Source organism: Parasteatoda tepidariorum, chromosome 8, assembly GCF_982258835.1.
Source record: "Parasteatoda tepidariorum strain Cologne lab strain chromosome 8, Ptep-v5.0, whole genome shotgun sequence".
NCBI lineage: Eukaryota > Metazoa > Arthropoda > Arachnida > Araneae > Theridiidae > Parasteatoda > Parasteatoda tepidariorum.
Window position 1 is genome coordinate 88,369,338 of NC_141762.1, and position 22,313 is coordinate 88,391,650.

The 22,313-nt window shown below is 25.8% G+C and overlaps 1 long non-coding RNA gene across 2 annotated transcripts; it reads right to left on the minus strand.

The window, feature by feature from the left end:
• Window positions 1-667: 667 nt before the first annotated feature.
• On the minus strand, window positions 668-22,313 carry LOC107452460 (uncharacterized). 2 transcript variants are annotated; one of them, XR_015435929.1, is made up of 5 exons: window positions 22,094-22,313; window positions 18,247-18,372; window positions 16,401-16,623; window positions 8,468-8,601; window positions 668-831 (listed from the first exon to the last, which is right to left on the minus strand). It is a non-coding gene; the product is annotated as an uncharacterized LOC107452460 (long non-coding RNA). The 2 variants fall into 2 exon arrangements; XR_015435928.1 differs by having other exon boundaries at window positions 16,475-16,623; window positions 22,094-22,305.

Here is a 22,313-nt window from a genome sequence, read left to right on the forward strand (position 1 = left end):
TTTACATACATCTCTTTTAAACAGTTATAATGTTGAGATATCATGCTTGCTTTAAACAAGAAACTCCTGCTTACTTCAGGGTTGTCCATTTTTTTTAAAAAAAAATTTTGCTCACTGTACGCTATAAAACTCCTGTTGTAATAATAATTATTTGCTTAAATTGGAAAATAACCTGTTTCACTTTTATAAGAAACTTACCATTTAGAATTTAAAATAACGAATGAAAATATTAAATTATATATTTATTGCCGACTGTAAGTTTTTTTTTAAAATTAATTTTTAAATGTGATTTAATTTAAATTAAAATTAAGAGCGTATTTTAAAACATTAGAACGAATGTTTATGTAATTGTTTAGTATGAGTCTTTTAAATAATAGTGTTTGAGAAAAATTATTCCAACTAAAGATTTTATTCTTAAACTTTTGATAAATTTTTCAAACTTATCTCATATTTAATGCTCGTTTTATTATTTTTCCTATATCTAACGTATATAAAATTACTTCTAAGTTTCAAGTAAACTCGTTCATATTTTGAGTTGAAAGTACTTATTATGTTTATTGTTAAGCAATATTTCAGTATTAAGTCATTTGATCTTATAGCAATAGTTTTACACTCTTTGCTGAGTGAATTACGCTTTAATTTAAACAAATAAAACAGATACACGAACTTTGATTAATGCATTTTGTTTTATTTGTGTTATAAAACTTTTGAAATTAAAAAAAACATATGCGTGTTTACAAAAAATATGTTCATACAACATAGTATTTTCATCGCCTCGACAAGTAACCACTTTTTTCCGGTCTCCATTGCAGCAAAATTAGTAGAATTTATCTGTAAGAAACGAAAAAAAATGTATTTTAGAAGGTGTGGATGCAAAATTATGTAAATAAAAACTTAATAAAATTACATATTAACTGCTTGTTATTATTCATAAAAAAATAATGAAATTAAAATAAAGGATGGGCTTGAAATAAAATAATGATAAATTCAGTTTTTTTTAAAGTAGTTTTTTAAATATCAAACTGTTTCTTATTATTGTTTCCAGATACATACTTTACAAGTTTACGTAGAGTAGAAGTAAGTTAAGTAGAGTAGAAGGAAATGCGCAATACACAGAAACGCCTTATTTCCCAAATGGACATTTTGGTGTTTTTCATCAAAGAACTTTCCTTACTAATTTAAAAACGTAGCTTAGCATTATATTGTCCCAAGCCCTTCACTAAGCTTTCTTTTTTATGGCTTAGTGAAGGGCGATTGAGTTATTATTTATAGGGAGATGCTTAGATTTTATAAGACCGCATAGATATTTTGCTTTCTTTAGGTAAGCGCAGGGCAAACATTCTATCCCCTGAGCCACTTAAGCCGAGATTCGTGAATATTGGTCCAATGAGCGCTCAAGTTATTTTGTTGCGTGCGGACATATAAAACAATTAACAGAAAAATCAAAGCTGTCTTTTTGAAGTAGCAATATTTTTTCTTTTGTTTTATCTTTAATTTTCATTTGTCCTTTGTTTTTTTCTACTAACAATTCCTTCTCACTTTTTTCTTAAAAAAAAAAAGAATAAAAAATCTGAGGTAGAAAATAATCTTCAGATGCAGTGATAATCTAAACCGTGCGCTGCTATGTTGGAGGGTATATGTTACTGGGCGTGTCGTTAAATATTTACTGGCACATTAAAACTCATAATTGAATATTACTTATGTACTAAATTTCATCGTTGAATTTATATTTATTTATAAAAACTTATTGTGATTGACGAGTAGCACTTGAAGTACATTCCTTGTTAGAGCTGATTTCAATTACACTATTTTGGTATTACATTAAAGAAATTTCGGAGCCTGTTGAACAATAATGTGGTTCAAATTTGCAGCAAACTTCGTCGACTAAGTCAGTCCATAAAATCGTACTTTGAAACGTGATTATATGATATTAGGGTTCAACATTGAACGGTAACTAGGACTCAACTTACCATCTCAACCTTATTAAAGTTGCAGTAAAAATTTCCTCAATTCTATGATTTAGCGTCCATTTTTCCATTTTATCCATTTTTTCGAACGTCAACAATTATAAAGTCCGCTATTTTGAAGAAACTTTTTATTCAATTCAAACTCAGTTTTATCAACATATAATTGGGTATAATATAAAAAAAACACAACTACTTCCACTTAGTCGGAATAACATTTACCATGACGCAATGCTAAATTCTATGCCACTATCCACATAAATGCCATTATCCACATGCATCAATTATTAATCAAAAATCGAATATCAATTACTTTTCTTTATAATGCAATAAAATCTGGCGAGCAGGTATTTAAACGATCAAACACTTCGTTTGTTTATTTGTGGCTTGAAGTTAGGCTCGCAGAAAATGCCGTTCATGGGTTAAATTTAGTAGGAATAACACAACCTGTGACGTAGGCTATAGTATACTCAATTATATGAATTATATTTTAATTGGGTATACTATAGCCTACGTCACAGATCGTGTTATTCCTACTAAATTTAACTAGTAAACAGCATTTTCTGCGAACCTGATTTCTAGCAACAAGTAAAAGCATCAAACGAAGTGTCTTGTTATAAGTCGCTACTCGTCAGGTTGGAATTGTATTAGTCTAGTTCCTTTGGAAATAATTTATATTGTTGTTTTTCCGAAGTTTATGAATTTAGTAAGCATATTTAAAACTCAGTTTATTAATTAAACTAAAAGGTAAATGTTATTTCTAGTAAGTGGAAGTAGTTGTGCTTTTTTCATATTATACCCAATTACATCAGTTTCATCAACATTATTTCATAAATTTATAAATCTACATACATATTTTAAGGACATTGTTAATACTTTTATTTGAAAAATAACGCTAGCCTATCCATAAATTACACTCAGAAAAATTAATTTAAAGTTATACAATGATATCTATATTTTGAATCATGATACGGTACAAAATTTGGTCACCTTATATGATGTTAATCATGCAGCAGCCAATGAAAATTGTGGAAACATTATGACGTATCTCTTAATCACATGATATCGTTTTATCACATGACAAATCAAGATTAAATATCTTTACCTGTCATCCGTATAAAAGTTATTATAGTATAGAATTCTTAATTCTCCATCTATCTCTATTTAGCTGCATTTTTGCTGTAATAGTCTTTTCTTCTGAATATTATTCTCTGGTTTTATTGCATTTTTATTTTTAATTATTAAAATTTAAAAAGGTTAAAATTAACAATAATGTTTTTGTATTCTATGATATGTAGAGTAAACATATATGATATGATATTATTATGCAACATTTTGAGTCACCGTTTTATAATTTTATGGCAAATGATTTATATTTGGTTCTCAATAAGTTTTTATCTTTATAATAAAATTTTGTATAACTGTCCGGACATTATACACAACTCACAAAATAAGATGTTGAAACTGTGAAAAAAATTAAGAACTACTTTAAAAAAAAAAAAAAAATTCATGAAAACCTCATGTACTCATGATTGAATATAGTGACTTGTTCAAAACTCATTTTTAAGCAAAATGGCATAAAAAAAACATTTTTTCGATTGAATTTACTTTTCTGTTCTGTATTTTTTACTAAATGTGTGGTAAAAAGAAATATAATTTTGAAAACAAGAATGTACAGCAACTGAAAAATTATACCATAATTATAAATACCGTATATTTTGGTTTTATTAATTAAAATTATGTTGTTGTTTTTTTTTAAGCCAGAAATGTTAATGCGATACAGTACGGTAATTTTACACGAATCGTTTTCCTCCGTGCAAAATTGATACACCATGCACTCATTTTAAGTAATTTATTGTTTAAACGAGATTTAATTTGAGAAACGTAGTTTGTTTAATTTGAGAAACCTGATTTTGCAGTGTATTTTTATCAAAAATATTTAAGACTTAAGTTTCTTCCAAATAACACAATCGGCGGAAACCTGAAAATACAATTTTGAAGGTCTTTAAATCAAATGGTATTTAATTTTGCAGTTACATTCTGTTAATGAAAAAAAAATCGAAACAGCTGTGGGGTTGGCATTTCATTTTAAAATCATTCATTATTTTAAATGTAATATGAACTTCTACACTACGAACAAAATAAAAATCTACAATCAACGCTTGGAAAAAAATAAAGTCAAAACTAACAGAATATTGTAAAATTTACCGTTTTTTTTTTTTTTTGCTCTATGATGAACAGCAAAAAGTATGGTAATTATTACCGAAGCGCTTTGATTAACAATAACATATGGTTTTATAATTTCCGATAAAATTTGGTAATTTGATAGTTAAGAGAATTGCATAAAACCATTTCTGCGATTAAATTTAGTTTTCAATTTTGTAGCTTTTATTAAATGTGTGGTTATAAGAACTATAATTCTGAAAACTATTTTCATTCACATGGTAAACCATATGAATATCCATTCATATCTTACGGTTCATACGGTAAACCATTACCATATGAACGGTAAAATAACCAAATGGATTGTTTAAATAACGTTTAGTTTCGTTTTATTAACCAAAATTGCGTTATTTAAAATAAAAAAAACTAAGAAAAACAGAAGTGTATTTATTATACAGCAACGATAATACGGTAATTTTATCAGAATATTTTTTCTCCGAGAACTATATTCCAAATTTCATTTTTAAAGCACATTTTTAAAGGTAAAGAAATTTATTAGTTTGCTTTGAAAATAAAGTGAAACAGTGTAAAGATAGAGCTTTAAAATAAGTGTGCTGAAAATAAAGGTGAGGTACCTTATTTTTTTGGTACCTAGTGAAGGGTAATTAAAAATCGAAGCAACGTTAAATCTTGAATTACTTTCTTCAAGTCAGTGTAAGTTTTTTCGGTCATCAATTCTTATATTAAAATATTTTAGGTTTCAATTTGTGCATATAATAATACATAATTTATTATTCAGATAATGATTTTTTTTTCAATTTTTAAAATATGTTTTTTTTCTAAAGAACAAGAAAAGTTTTGGCTTAACAAGAGTTTTATAAACGTAAGTAATAATAGCATATGTAAATCTCTAAATAAAGAGTAATAAAAAGATATGCAATAATGAACAATGTTTTAATCGAAATTACATGTTATGAGTTTTATATATAATAATATTAAATGTGTATACATAACATGTATACATTAAATATGTCACATATGCATACATATCATGCAATAAAACATATATGCTTCATAATGCATTATATTAATTCTTTCAAGCTGTAACCTTATTCAATTTCAAATAGATTCAGTAAATATGAATTGCGTAGTTTGATGTGAATATTGGATAACAATTTGAATATGTAAATATGTAGAATTCATGAATATTTTAAAAGTAATATTGGCAAACAATTTCTTATAAACTCATTATTATAAACATGAAACACAAAATTACGTATAAAATGCATAATATTAATTTTATTAAAAATATAAATTACGCATACTCCAAAATATATTCTAAAATTTCACATACCGTTAGTAATATGGGTTAAATTAGTATTAATTACTGCTGGCAACTTAAAAAAAATAATAATTGATAAAAATTGATGAATTTCCTAGCAATCTTTCACTGAGAAGTAAAACTGAAAGAAAAAAAATAAATAAATAAAAAACGCTGGATAACTCAATACTGTAAAATAAAACACTTTCGACAGTAAAACATTTTTACGAAAAAATCTTTCTACAATGTTTTAACATTATAGAAAGTATTACTGTACTTTTATATATATTTTTTTAAAAATTAGGTTTGTTTTCACATTCGATTTATAACAAATTTATTTATAATTTCATTACGGGGTTCCCTGAATAACTCACCTATTTTATTATTTAAAAAATACAAAAAAGGAATTAGATTTGCTTTAAATTCTATTTTTAAAAAAAATTATTCATAACATCTTCATGGACTTAACGAATAATCAACCTATCATTTATTTAAAAAAAAAAAAAAAAAAAAGAGGTGTATGGTTATCTATTATTTTTAAGTACAATTTTACTTTTACATTTTTGCTAAACGAATCATGTTTGCTTTAAATTTTAAAATTTTCCTCATCTGATATTATGTCTATTTTTTTTTCTTTTTATTTACGAAAACAAAATTAATTTGGAAATTTACAATTAACAGAGTAGTTTGCTTATAATAATAGTAATACAGACTTCTTTTCTACTTAAAAGAATTTTTTAAAAGAAAATAAATAGTATCACGACAGTTTTTAGCTTTGTGTAGTTAATCTTTGTTCAGTTAACTATAAATTTGAATAAAATTTGTAAATCAATTTTTATATACATATGTCTTATATAAAACACGGAAGATAGTTTTATGCTGCACTTTAACATTAAGAAGAAACGGTATCTTTTAAATTACATTTTCCCTAAAATATTGAATATTTTTTAAACGAAACTACAGTTAATAGAATTACATCAATGGAATTCACTGCTTGAATACTTCTTTTTTAAGAATCATCTGCTCTTATGATACAGTTGAGTACATAAATCATATCATAAAATTCGTAAATCAATTTTTATATACATGTCTTATAGAAAACACGTACGATAGTGTATGCTGCATTTTAGCATTAAAAAGAAACTGTATCTTTTAAATTACGTATTCCCTTAAATATTGAATATTTTTTAAGCAAAAATCAAGCTACACACACAACTAAAAAATTTTTTAAAACGGAACTACAGTTAATAGTATTATATCAATGGAACTCACTGATTGAATACTTCTTTTTTAAGAATCGTCTGCTCTTATGATATATGTACAGCTGAGTACATACAACATATCATAAAATTTGTAAATCAATTTTTATATACATGTCTTATAGAAAACACGTACGATAGTGTATGCTGCATTTTAACATTAAAAAGAAACTGTATCTTTTATATTACATTTTCCCTTAAATATTGAATATTTTTTCAAAACAAAAATCAAACTGTACTTATAATAAAATTTTTTTTTAACGAAACTACAGTTAATAGTATTATATCAATGGAATTCACTGCTTGAATACTTCTTTTTTAAGAATCATCTGCTCTTATGATACAGTTGAGTACATAAATCATATCATAAAATTCGTAAATCAATTTTTATATACATGTCTTATAGAAAACACGTACGATAGTGTATGCTGCATTTTAGCATTAAAAAGAAACTGTATCTTTTAAATTACGTATTCCCTTAAATATTGAATATTTTTTAAGCAAAAATCAAGCTACACACACAACTAAAAAATTTTTTAAAACGGAACTACAGTTAATAGTATTATATCAATGGAACTCACTGATTGAATACTTCTTTTTTAAGAATCGTCTGCTCTTATGATATATGTACAGCTGAGTACATACAACATATCATAAAATTTGTAAATCAATTTTTATATACATGTCTTATAGAAAACACGTACGATAGTGTATGCTGCATTTTAACATTTAAAAGAAACGGTATCTTTTATATTACATTTTCCCTTAAATATTGAATATTTTTTCAAAACAAAAATCAAACTGTACTTATAATAAAATTTTTTTCAACGAAACTACAGTTAATAGTATTATATCAATGGAATTCACTGCTTGAATACTTCTTTTTTAAGAATCATCTGCTCTTATGATACAGTTGAGTACATAAATCATATCATAAGATTCGTAAATCAATTTTTATATACATGTCTTATAGAAAACACGTACGATAGTGTATGCTGCATTTTAGCATTAAAAAGAAACTGTATCTTTTAAATTACGTATTCCCTTAAATATTGAATATTTTTTAAGCAAAAATCAAGCTACACACACAACTAAAAAATTTTTTAAAACGGAACTACAGTTAATAGTATTATATCAATGGAACTCACTGATTGAATACTTCTTTTTTAAGAATCGTCTGCTCTTATGATATATGTACAGCTGAGTACATACAACATATCATAAAATTTGTAAATCAATTTTTATATACATGTCTTATAGAAAACACGTACGATAGTGTATGCTGCATTTTAACATTAAAAAGAAACTGTATCTTTTATATTACATTTTCCCTTAAATATTGAATATTTTTTCAAAACAAAAGTCAAACTGTACTTATAATAAATTTTTTTTTAACGAAACTACAGTTAATAGTATTATATCAATGGAATTCACTGCTTGAATACTTCTTTTTTAGGAATCGTCTGCTCTTAGGATATATGCACAGCTGAGTACATAAATCATATCATAAAATTTGTAAATCAAATTTTATATACATGTCTTATAGAAAGCACGTACGATAGTGTATGCTGCATTTCAACATTAAAAAGAAACTGTGTCTTTTAAATTACATTTTCCCTTAAATATTTTTTTAAAACAAAAATCAAGCTGTACACACAACTAAATTTTTTTTTAAAAACGAAACTACAGTTAATAGTATTATATCAATGGAACTCACTGCTTGAATACTTCTTTCTTAAGAATCGTCTGCTCTTACTTACCCCACTGGTCATTTTCAACAAAGTTGAAGAATGAAAAGTTCTCTAATGAAACGAGAAAATACAGCAGAATTTCAGCAAAAAAAACGACAACAGCATCATTATAACTCGGGGTCCGAACTTCCGTCTTCATTTAGCTGGAAAAGAAGAAGACGAAATTTGAACATAACAGATCGGAGAAGTTCTTTTAGGTCATTCGAAACTTTATGGAACAAATGATTCTAGAAAATAAAATATCACTCTCAGGTCCTTCATTACTGAACTAAGTAGAGATCTTCTCTATTTGTAAGAAAAGGTAAGGAAGAAAAAAAAGAACTCTTGACATTTGTAAGAACATGGAATGGAACAAGGGGGGCGCCTCCTCCCATTCCGTTTCGAACTTCCCTCTACAATAGAAAACTAGAATAGGGCGGACTCTGCCATCGAAAGAGAAATTCCCGAACGGAAGTTGAAAGAAAATGTTCTAAGCAGAAGTACCAACTGCTCAGGAAGAGAAGGTTATAACAACTTCAGTGGCTGACGCTGCTTGAAGAATTTTCACTTTCAAACATGTTTGCTTTCCTTGTTCTTGTATTAGTATAAATGGAATTTGTATAATTCAAAAATGATTTTGTTAATAACTATTGAATTTTCAGGGGTCTGTCCAGACATTTTGTAAAAGGTTCTGTTTTTGTAAAATTGTGAAAAAATTACTCGTTATTTGTGAATATAAAATAAACGTTAAGTCACACTCTTTCAACCAGGGCCCTGCTTTTGTAAATTTGTGAAAATAGGGTCCGTTATGGTAAAAAAAAAACTTTTTCAAGGAGTTTTTAAATTGTAAAGACATACAAGATTATACTCAATACTGTAAAATTATAATTAAAAAAATTAAATTTCAAAAAATAAACAGCAAATGCAGCTACTAAATTAGCGATATAACATATAAATATTTGGTATTTAGCCTATACTGCTGAACGCAGAATATTCAATTCGAACGAATAAAGGAAGAAGCGTCTGCCGTAGACAAAATTTAGTTCTTTTACAACTGTCTTTCTCCCCCCCCCCTTCCTCGGAAGGGTTTATTCGATTAACAAAACAATAATGAAGATAAACAAATTTGTAAAGGGTCCGATTAAAAGATAAATTATTTTGTGAAGGGTCCGTTTTTAAATTAAAATGTTTTGTGAAGGGTCCGTTTTTATGAAAAGATATTTTGTGAAGGGTCCGTTAATGGACCCAAATTTCTTCTAAACAGACCCCTGATAATTCAAAAATGATTTGTTAATAACTATTGAATTTTATCACATTAACTAGTATTTTTAATTTATAACTCGCAAAACTATCTTTTTACTGACGAGTTTTTATTTTAGAGGTTAGAAGAGTAAGGCTAATGACGAACGGCAAAACAATTTTTCCCCATCAAAAGTTTTTTTTAATCGAATATGATAAAAATAATTTTAAAAAAAAAACTTCAAAGTAATGTTTAGTATCGCGAAACTATGGATTCATTTTATTTTTTATTTTATTGTTCTGTATTAGTATGAACAGAATTTGTATCATTCAAAAACGATTTGTTTAATGAAACTAGTAAATTATTTATATGAGCTAATGTTTTTAACTTGTATTTCATGAAACTTTCTTTTTACTGCCAACTTATATAAGAGGTCAGAAGAGTAAAGCCAATGACACACGACATAGTAATTTTTCACCATTAAAAGTTTTTTTAATCGAAGAGAATAAAGAAAAAAAACACTTTAAAGTAATGTTTAGTTTTGCGAAATGTAGGAAACTATGATTTAATTTTATATTTTATTTTATTGTTCTGTATTAACATGAACAAAATTTCTAGAATTTAAAAATGATTTGTTTAAAACTAGCAAATTATTTATATGAACTAATATTTTTAATTTGTATTTTATAAAACTTTCTTTTTACTGACAACTTATTATAGAGGTTAGAAGAGTAAGGCTAATGACATACGGCAAAGCAATTTTTCGTCATCAAAGCCCTCTAGCAACACTTAGAGGAAACTGTTAGTTCATACAGTAGATTAAAATAGTTGACACTCAACGGAGTAGTATCTGTGTCATATTTTTATTTACTTCTGTACGATTTTATATCATGAAAGAATATTCTTTGTGACTTATTGTTTTAAAGTTGAGTTTTCATTCTTCATTTTAATAAAAATTATTGATTTAAGGTTGGATTACTAGGATTTATGCTAGTGTTTTGAAGTTTTTTACTCTGTGGATTTTAGTAGCACATAAAACTTTCAAATCAGTTCCAAATCTTTTATCTCAGATTGTAGTTATATTATTCGTAAAAACCATTTCTATCAAATTTTTATTTACTTTGTTTATTTAATTTTGTGATTGGATGTATTCTACGGTAAACAGAAATAAAGTGTTCTACATTATTAACACTTTTCCATATTTATTCTCCTATTAGTTTGAAGGTATTAATGATGCATGTCATCCATATAAAAATAAATATAAGAGGTGAGAAATTAAAATAATGGTGAGAAATTAAAATAAATCATAATTTACTTAGCAAAAGATACTTGTGTTCATTCTTTAACAACTAAGCTTTTTTAAAAGCCAAACCAAACGATTACCAAGAACTTCCTAAATTCAATTAAAAATAGTAGTTAAGCTTTTTGTCGTAGCGTGGCACTAAAAACGTATTGGCCCGACCTGTTGCCATTTTGGCACGAATTGATTAAAAAAAAAAATTTAAAAAAGCGCGTCTTTTTATACGCTCTAGCATTCGAATAGAAACTCTTATTAAATTTCTCTGTGGGAAAAAAAACACTTCGTATTTAATTTCATGTATTAATTTACGTTTCATATTAATAATATTTCATTTCTATTCAATAATTTTGGGAAGGGATGGAATATAAGAATTCATTTTTTTTTTCTCGGTTCTATGTTAGTATATGAACAGAACTTGTATCATTTTAAAATGATTTGCTTAAAACTAGAAAATTAGTTAACTAACGAATATTACTGTATATTTTCACTCACAAACTAGTATTAGCGTATATTAATCACGGTATATTTAAAACAAGTATTACCGCATATTTTCATTCACAAGTGTTTAATAACTTGAATGTAATTTGCTTTGAAATTCACGTTCTGAGAGAAATCCCTATTTAAATCATTGTTTCAAAACGTTGAAAATTTTTATCATTGTTAATTTGTTTCAAAACTTCATATCTTAGATGATGAAATTTAAGACTATTTCAGTAGAAAAATATTTTAGCTCGCAAACGCAAGTATTAACTTTTCTAGTAATAAATACCATAGTTTTTAATTTTTTAGTACTATTTATAATGTGAGGTAAGCCTGTTTTAAATAAATTTTAAAACAGAATTAAAATGTATAATTTTTTCAATGTAACGTTTAACAATTGATAGTTAAAAAATGCATTCTTTATAAAGATCAAAATTTTCAGCAAAAACCTGAGATGCAATATTTTAGTAATCGAATAAAAATTGTTTAACTACTAATTCCTTTAATTTTGTTAATAATTCTAAGATCGCTTACCAAACGTCGCTTTAAATCACAAAGCCTGCTCTTTTAAAATACAAAATGAAATCATTGAATAGATAATTTTTATGTATTCATGCATTTTATTTTAATTATAAAGGCTATGGTCCTTACGGTTTGTAACAGCAGCGAAATTTTGGTGGGAAAATACGACCTTACTCTCATAAAAAAATCCCACGTTTTAAATATAAACAGCAACAAAAAATTCCTATATTTTCCGTTATTGTTAAATTTTTTTGGGCAATGAATGCAAAAAAAAAAAAGTTTATTATTTTGAGCATTTTTACTGTTGTAACATTCCCGATTTTCGAATTATGGTTCATTTAATGTGCAAATAATAACAAATACATTTACCTCAATTCATAATTTCATGCATGTTAGCTTCATAATTTCAAGTAGTACAAATACGCATATACTCTTTTATTTAACATGTGTGAAGAAAAAAGAAAAAATAATAATTTTCGGTCGACGAAAATAAATTTTTTTTTATTTCAACGCTATGCAGGTATTTTCAATAAAATTAGTTTGAACATTCAGAGTATATTATATATAACAGGCAAAAAAAATAACCAATCTAGAACATTTGTTTCCATTTATAGCTTCGTGCATTAGTTAATTGTGATGGATGATAGATTTAAAATATTATTATAGATTAGAAAATAGGAAAAAAAAATAATTAGAAAGGAATAATAAATATAAATAATGAAACATCACTTTTAACATTCAAAGTATTAACATATGTGTAGGGAACAAATAATATAATGTATATACAGTCCCTGGCCGAATTATTAGACGCACTAAAGATTCTACGTAAAATCTTAATTATCAGGTGATACTATACAGCTTTATTGTTTTTACACGACTGAAACCGGTTTGCACTTGTTTACGTTCATGTATCAATGGGTTAACATTGTAATGCAATACATTAAAAATAAATACAAATAGGAAGTATATAAAAAATCTCCTGAATAAAAACCCATTACATGTATGTTTAAATATAAAAGTATTGCATATAAACTCGTGCAAAACATGTAATTATTAAAAAGCTACAGTGCGTCTAATAATTTGATCTAATTATTACAATATACTAATATAACACCTGATATAATAAATATTCTACATTTATATAATATATCCTCTAATCTATCCAATCGTCGAATCTGTATTATGTATCGCCTAATTCAACCCATTGATACACTAACGTAAACAAGTGCAAACCGGTTTCAGTCGCGTAAAAACAATAAAGCTGTATAGTATCATCTGATAATTAAGATTTTACATAGAATCTTACTGTGGGGTCTAATAATTTAACCAGGTTCTGTGTATTGATACATAATTTAATTTATTAGATAGATTAAACGAACCATTCCAAGCGGCATTTTTTATTTCTAATTCATTCATTTTACATCTTCGGCATATTCATTTTTATTTATATTGCATTTCTTCTGCAATCTAAATTTTATCCGGGTTATAAAACAACACATATCGGCCCACTCTTTTATTAATCAAAAGCATCAGTATAATTCCAACTAAAAGTATAAACCTAGAAAGAATGTGATTGGTCAAATTTAATATATTATGATAGAATCACTACCGACACTCATAAAGTATGTTTGAATCAAGTTACGTTGCAAACTGAATCGGCGTTTATTGAATCTATGGGGAAAGTTACCACACATGAGAATTTTATCTAGCAGCTTCCGAAAACAATTCTAGAATGGCTTTTCTACAGAATTTGCAGTTTGGATGGTGCCTGGAATGAACTGTTTATCGTGGGTGGTGGGGGGGGGGGTGCCAGAACTATTCCCCGGGGGCTGTGGGAGTCACCCTGGATCACAAAACCTGAAGAATGGCTCTCCATTGGTTCTCCCATTACAGTGTAGCACATAATTGATGCTTGCTACTCATACGTTACTATAAACATGTGATGACAATTGATACATCGTTCGAATGATAGGCATAAAACAGGAATTTATTGCATTTATTTATTTATTTTGACAGTTACAATTAAAATAGTTTTATAAGTTTTGTTTTATGAGAAAAAAAAGTTTGTTTTGATAACAGCGCGTTTGATGTATTTCATTTCATCTCTATAATCGGAAAATTGATAATCATTTTTGTTCTCTAAATAGTTTGTTACTTTTGTTATTGTAAAATCAAAATTTGTAAGGTGATTGTTCAGTTTAAAGGCCCAAAGGAAATAATTTTTTTGCGTGATTCAAGTAAAATTAGAATCCATTTCGAAAAATTTTCTGTTTAACAATTCTATTAAAGTTTGCCAACTAAACGGCATCAATTTTATTTTATTAAGTATTTCATAATTCATATATTGTAATTCATGTACTATTTGCCATCTATTTTGTAAATTACCCACTATTTTGCTGAAATTTATTTAACATTTATTATCAGACTGTGCAGCTGACTTTCATATATTTATAATTTTTATTAAATCCCATAGTTCAGGATCCCTATACCATAATTCATAGAGCAAGATTCATAATGCATAAGTAACTATTTTACAAACTATTTTTGTTTAACGTGCCCTTAGATTGTGTTATGGGTGATTTTAAAATTTTAATTTAAACTATCCCATAATTCAGGATCCCTATACCATAATTCATAGAGTACGATTCATAATTATTATTATCTATTTTACAAACAATTGTAAAATAGATAATAGATAATAAAATAGTTTGTAAAATAGATTAGTATCTATTTTACAAACAATTTCTGTTAAACTTGCAGTTAGATTGTGTAGTGGGTGATTTTAAAATTTTAATTTAAACTATGTTTTTGTTCACTTTTAGGTACGAAAAAAAATAAAGAAAGTAATGGTGGTTTTAAAATAAAAACAAATATTTGTTTTATTCATTTCATATTACGGAGTCTCAGTGAGGAATGTAAAAACCTTTTTTGCTAGTGATAAATTGTTTGACTTCACCCCTACGTCAACTATATTATTTTTCTCCTTAATAAATTGCTGTCGTTTTGTATTGTTAATTTAAGATTTTTCTGTTAGAAAGTCAAATATGATATAATTATACCCTAGTAAAAAATAAAATAAAAGGAGAAAGATTCTTTAAAAAAATATAAATTACTTTCAGATGAAAATTAAATATATATTTATCAATAATATAACTTATCATTGCGTCGTTTTTAAAAAATGCAACTTTTTTTCTATGTTTATTTGTTGTCAATATGCATACAAATATTTTAATCTTGAATTAGAAATAATACACCTTTTGTTTCCACTATTCCGAACATCTTGAAAGGCAGAGCAAATTTACATTCATGATTTAAACTAATTATTTTTTAATAAACAAGTCAAATGATTAAAATCGTGATTTAAAACGATGACAATCGTGTTGAAAATTGAAATGTAGCTGAGATGAAGTTGTCAAAAATGGAAGGTTTATGAAATAAATACAATCTTGGCCATATACTATTAGGTCATCTTTAATCATATTTAGTACTCAAAAGTTGATTTCTAACTAAACATTCTCATTGCAGTATATTAGTACTCTATTTGGTTTCAAGTCAATATAAAAAGTATGTATATAACTAAAGAAAAAAAAAATCAATTTTTTGTGTTTTACATAAATACCTTAGTTCTTCCAATGCTTTTGAACAAGAGTTAAATTATGTTATACAAGTTTTTCACAAATATGTAAGAAAAGAAAAATATTTGTTGACGTAATAAAATTAAACAACAAAATAACATTTATGTCACGCCACGAATAAAATAACAATACTACATGTTAAGATACAAATTTAATAAAAATTTAGTAATTTATAGTAAATATTTCGACGAATTTAAAACAATTTTCTTTAAAAAATTTTAATAAACATAATTCTTGTTTTGTTTTTAAATAATTTTTTTAACGAAACAATAGATAATTTTACTTTAATACGTAAAAGTAGTAATAATTTCATTTAGCTCAAAAAGTTTTTTTAGTATCAGTTTCAATAAAATAATAAGTAATAAAAAGTATGCTCTTTATAGTTAAGAATATTTTTTCATCTAATAATAGAATTTCACTTATAGCATACACATTTTTAAAAAAAATGAAAATTTAAATTTACTGAAGTTATTAAAATTTTGTGTTCAGAAGAATGCAAATATGTTTAATAAAAACTAAACGCAAGCATCTTTATTATATTATGCATCACTACAAAATATTAAATTAACAAAATAATCAAAACTGTACTAGTTATTAATCTAAAGGAAAAAAAAAATTGCTGTAAGATAGAAGTATGAGAATAAAACCATCTAAAAATTAAAAAGATTATGTAATTTTGTAATTTACCTATAAGGTAAAAATAAAATGCATGATTTACTAAACAAATACATTGGATTGGAATTGAATAGAATAGAATTCATGAAATTCAGTTACAAGAATTCATACCTAAGATTTAATTCTTGCTTTCAACTCAATGTAATTATATTCTTGCATATTAATTCAGTTACAAGAATTCATACCTAAGATTTAATTCTTGCTTTCAACTCAATGTAATTATATTCTTGCATATTTTTTCGAGTATAATCCACAGACTTCTTACAGTCTGATTCCAGCAGCGATCATGATTCTATTTGCTAACATCGGTCAGAACATCTCTCTTAGTGTTTATCTGCAAATAATCAAAACTATTATAAAATAAACAATTCTTCTTTTTAATTTAACTGAATAAACTTGAAATTCCATGTATTACTATCTCTCAACAAAAGTATAAACAATGATGCAGTAAAAACCTGTCAAGCTGACCTCCCTTGTTAATTGACCACTAGTCTAAGTAGCCTTTATTACCAAGAACCGACCTTATCCTATTTAATACAAGGCATTGACCACCTGTCTATTTTATATGTTAACCAGTGAAATAAATTAAATTTAGGAGTACTGTTGAATGTTATTCTAAGACCGTTCATAAGTTGACAAGAAAAATAAAATCGTTTTCAGGAAAATTTCTAATATATTACATTCACTTTTATTTTTCCCTGAATTTGTGAAAAAGCATTGAACGCTTTGTGGGCTTTTGTAATAAAAAAGTAAGTACAAGTAATAAAATAAATTTTAAAATGTTTAAAAATATATAATTTTAGGTTTTCTGATTGCACATATATATTCTTCTGCCTTTATATTTTGAGAAATTATTATTAACAGATATATATATATATATAAATTAAGAAAAACAATAAGTTTCATTTTCATTGTTTTGTAATTTTTTATGTTTTCTCTACATTTTGAATTAATTATGTTTTCTTACATATTTATGTTTTCATAATTATTTTATTACATAATTATGTTTTCTCTACATTTTGAACTTTTGAACAACATTATATATATATATATATATATATATATATATATATATATATCACTGAAATACATCGCTAAAATATGTATATCTGCTTTGCTTTGTAAACAAATCAATTTAATACTTAATTTACATAACAAATTGTAATTCATTATGGTAAGGAATCTACTTTCTTAAAATACTGTTATTGGATATCTTATAATGATATCAATGTATTTAACAAATAAAATTTAAAATCATGTTAAAAAATTATCTTCCTTCTGTTTGCAGGGGTCTGTCCAGACATTTTGTGAAAGGTCCGTTTTTCGTGAAATTGTGAAAAAATTACTCACATTCTTTCAACCAGGGTCCGCCTTTATGAATTTGTGCAAATAGGGTCCGTTATTGCAAAAAAAAACTTTTTCAAGGAGTTTTTAAATTGTAAAGACATACAAGATTATGCTCAACACTGTATAATTTTAATTAAAAAAATTAAATTTAAAAAAATAAACAACAACTACTGCTTCTATATTAGAGATGCAACATACAAATATTTGGTATTTAACCTATACTGCTGAACGCAGAATATTAATTTCGGACGAATAATGAAAGAATCGTCTGCCGAAGACAAAACTTAATTCGTTTACATCCATCTTTCTTGTTTTCTGCCCTGGAAAGGGTTTATTCGATTAACAAAATAATAATGAAGGTAAACAAATTTGTGAAGGGTCCGATAAAAAGAAAAAATCATTTTGTGATGGATCCGTTTTTAAGTTAAAATATTTTGTGAAGGGTCCGTTTTTATGAAAAGATATTTTGTGAAGGGTCCGTTAACGGACCCAAATTTCTTCTAAACAGACCCCTGGTTTGATACCACGAAAACACAAACACGAACAATGTGAATAAAATTATTTAAAAACAGCATGAAATAAGAAATGATAAGGAAAAACAATGACTCACCACCTCTTTAAGTTGATCTATCTCAGCTGATCGTGCATCTTAGTTGATCACCTATCTCAGTTGAGCACTATAAGGCGTTGCATCGCAAGTGGTCAACTTACGGAAGTTTCACTGCACGTCAAATATCTGTCATACATATGAAGATGAGAGGTTACGAAAAATTATTAAAATTTAAATTTCTGCATACACTAAGAAAAATATTTGGAACACACGTAAACGTAAAATACAAAAGTATTAATGTAACTTAAAATTAGAACCAGCGCACATTCTATTCGTGAAAAATTTGCTTAGTTTTTGCCCTTACAAGAGGCAAAATTCGTTTTGGCCTTGCCATTTGAAGATGCTAGCTTAAATCATGAAAACCTAGTATGAAAGTCTAACATTAAATTAACAGAACTTAAAAAGTGACGGAGAAAAAAATATTTATAATCAAAATTTAAATAATTTTATATAATTTTTTTTACTGTAAATAAAAAAATTTTTTTTTACTGTAAATAAATTTTTTTTTTATCTTTAAAATGTTAAAGATGTTAGTAAATTCGCTTGAAAAACATATTGTTTCCTTTTAAATTAAATGCCATATTCTCCATGCAGTTATCATCAATACCGTCGACAAAAATATTTTTTTGTATAATCCTAATCTTTAAATTCTTTAATTATTTTTTTTAAAATATAGCTCTAAACTACATCGTAAAAAATTCCAGATTAAATTAAAGTATTAAGTACCGGCACTTTGGGTGCATCATCTATAAAACCCAAAAATCCATTTTTACCGTAAAACATTATACCTTAATTTTTACAATAATATTTATTTAGTTAAATTAATTCAGTGATTACCGATAATTATTACCATAAAAATTACGGTACTTTTTTTTTCCGTAACATGTTCCGGTGAAAATAGATTTTATGCTAAAAGGTATTTTGAGTGCCGGTACTTTTTAACGTAAATTGATTCGGATTTTTTACAGTGTGGTAGAATAATGTAAATATAAATATGTTTCAATTGCGATCATACTTAATTAAAAAGGTTATATTTTTATCTTCGACAATCATGTTGTTGATTTTATCATTAATACATATTATCAATACAAATTTACCAAAAAATGTTTTTTTGAAAATAGTTAAAAAGCTTCTTAAAACATCAATCGTTTTAAGTAGATATATTTTAAATGTTTAAATTGTCACACATTTCTTAAAATTTTTATAAATTTGTAAATAATAAAAATGTACTTAAAAAGATATTTCTAAATATGTACTTCTCCAAGTATGCTTGTTTTGAAAAATAAAGAAAAAAATTCTAAATCTGTGTGCAGGATATTTAAAGTAGAGTTCTAAGGCATCTCAAAACTTATTCGCAAAAATAAAATAATGGATGAATAAGAATTTATAAATCTACCAAGTCTTGAGAAAAATTTATGAAACAAACTATCCTTTTTAAAAATAAACAAGATAATGTATTTATCCACAATTAATCAATAAATTTGATGGTGCATATATGTACATACAAAAAATATTCTAAAAAAAAAAAGCTCTAACAAAAACAAATCAACATTACGTGTTTATTTATTTTTGTTTATGCTGTATGACTATGAAAATATAACACATTTCACCTTGGAAAATGTGCCAATCTTTCAATACTTAAATTTATTGTCAAATTGCCCTATTATACTAACAAATAATTTATACATTCCACTATTTTAACAGCACTACTATCGCTTTAAGCAATCATATCAATGAGTGTAAAGAAATCTACCAAACTTTATTCTAAAAAATACATTTAAAAGCTTTTTTTTTTTAAATTGTAACTGCATGATTCAGATTTTAAAATTAAAATCTAATTTGATAATTTATGTTGGGTTAAATATCTAATCATTAAGTTTTTATATAAAGATATTTTCAATGATAAATTTCATAAATGATGTTTCAATTACTTCAGTGAATATTTTTTGTTAAAGCATTCATCATTTCAAATTTTTTAATTAAACTCCTACAATAAATATTAAAGAAATATTGTTATAATTTAAGTAAGTGGTAAGCCCAGCAAAAAGAAATTGTCTTGTTTTTATGTATAACTATATGCATTATATGACAATATATTTTTCATTGATTTACTAAATAAATTCATTTTTTTTTTCAGAATTTCAAAAAAAAGAGAAAAGCAATCGTAGTAAGTTTTTATGTATTTATTTTTAAAAGAATTATAGAAATATTCAAATTATTAATTATTTAGCCAAAGACATATTGCTAGTTGATCGGATGTGAAATGTTTATGCATGAAGAAGAATCTAATCTAAAATGAAAAGAAAAAGGTTTTTAAAATAAAAAAAACTTGAATCTTATTTAGCAACACTTATTTAATAAAAAATATCAAGTATTGAAGGAAAAGCACTTTAAAATACAATGCAGATGAAAAAAAAATTTTTTCAATCGTTCAAAACAACAAAACAAGTGTAAAATGCACAACTTACTCTGAGTGAAGTGAAACATTTACATTTGTAAAAAAAGTAAAATTCTCCGGTATTAATTAACAAGGCGTTTTAACTAGATAATTGTAACCAGCTTGTTTTTAAAATTAAATGTTCATTTATTTTATGTTCACATTAACTCAAAGTTAAGAATGTTCAAACTATACTTTCCTAGAAATAATAAGGATGATGAAGAAAAATCGAAATATTGCATGCAATAAAACGTAGAATTGATTTACTTGAGAATTCAGAAATTAGTAGGAACTTTTCATAATTACTTTCCATGAAATAAAAAAGAAAATACAAAAATTTAAAATTTCGTGCAATAAAAAATAGTATGTGTTAATTTAAGAATTTAGAAATAACATTGTTAGTTTTTTTTCAGTTCAGTCATGCAAACATAAAATTCTTAATCAAGAGATTTTTTTTATTATAAAGTAAATTACAAAAAGACAAAGCAGTTTTTCTGTTAATGACACTAACACTGATGAACTTCTTTGTAAAAAGTATCTTCTTCAAATTAAAACGTTAAGGTCCAACTAACTGGCATAATTTAAAAGAGAAAAAAAAATTAGTGTATTAACATTGTGATGAATTTTAAAAATAGTTGATAGATTTTATTGTAATAAATTTTAATAAACTGGTTGTAATGAATGGCATATAAACTAACATAACTTTAAAAAAATAACAATACTTTTATGTGAATTGTAATAAGTTTTAATAAACTGGCTGTAAATAAAAATTTATGTGAACTAATATAACTTTTTAAGAGAAACAAAATAATCAAGTGCAGAATTTCTTATTTTAAGGTTCAGTTAATTAAAATTTTGTTCATACTTAATACTAAAACGAGTTTTATCACGTCCAATAATATTAAATACTTAACAACCCTAACGATTTTCTATAAAAATGTAGTCGAAAATAAAATTTTCTGTGTTATTTCTTTTAAAGACTTCTTTTTGTTATTTAAAACTATTTTAATTATATACAAAACATTACATTTCTTTTAAAAAACAAAAAGCTATGTTACTCTAATGTTAAAGTCCTTTAAAGAATGATTAATACCCTTAATTTATTTAAAATCTCGTTGTTAAGAAGGAGAAGACATCTTTTAATTTAATTGCAATTTTAGATCTTTGTATTGAATATGTTTTTAATAATCTATCTTGCCGATTTTGAAAGAAAAAAGCAGACGATATACACTTATTTCAGTCAACGTTCATTTTTAAAAATGAATAAACTGTAGCCGTAAAATGAGTATGATAAAATAGCACTCCTATTTGCCTAGCGTAACAATTGATTTAAATCTCTAGATAGAAATAAATTTCTATACCTAAAATAATCGTTTGCATTCAAGCATCATAGCCATTTTTCTTTCTTACCTGAAAATAAACGGCATCCTCTCATCGTTCCAAACCCACCAGCTGTTTTTAAACTGGATAACCCTTTTTTAACCATCCTTCCACACTGCCTCGGTTACAAAAATAGAATACGCCGGCAATCCGAAATCGCGCGACAGCATTTCGTACGACCTCACACAGTTTCAGGAACGACTGACGGCACAAACGAACGAAAGATTCACACTCTTACGAGTCTCCCCGC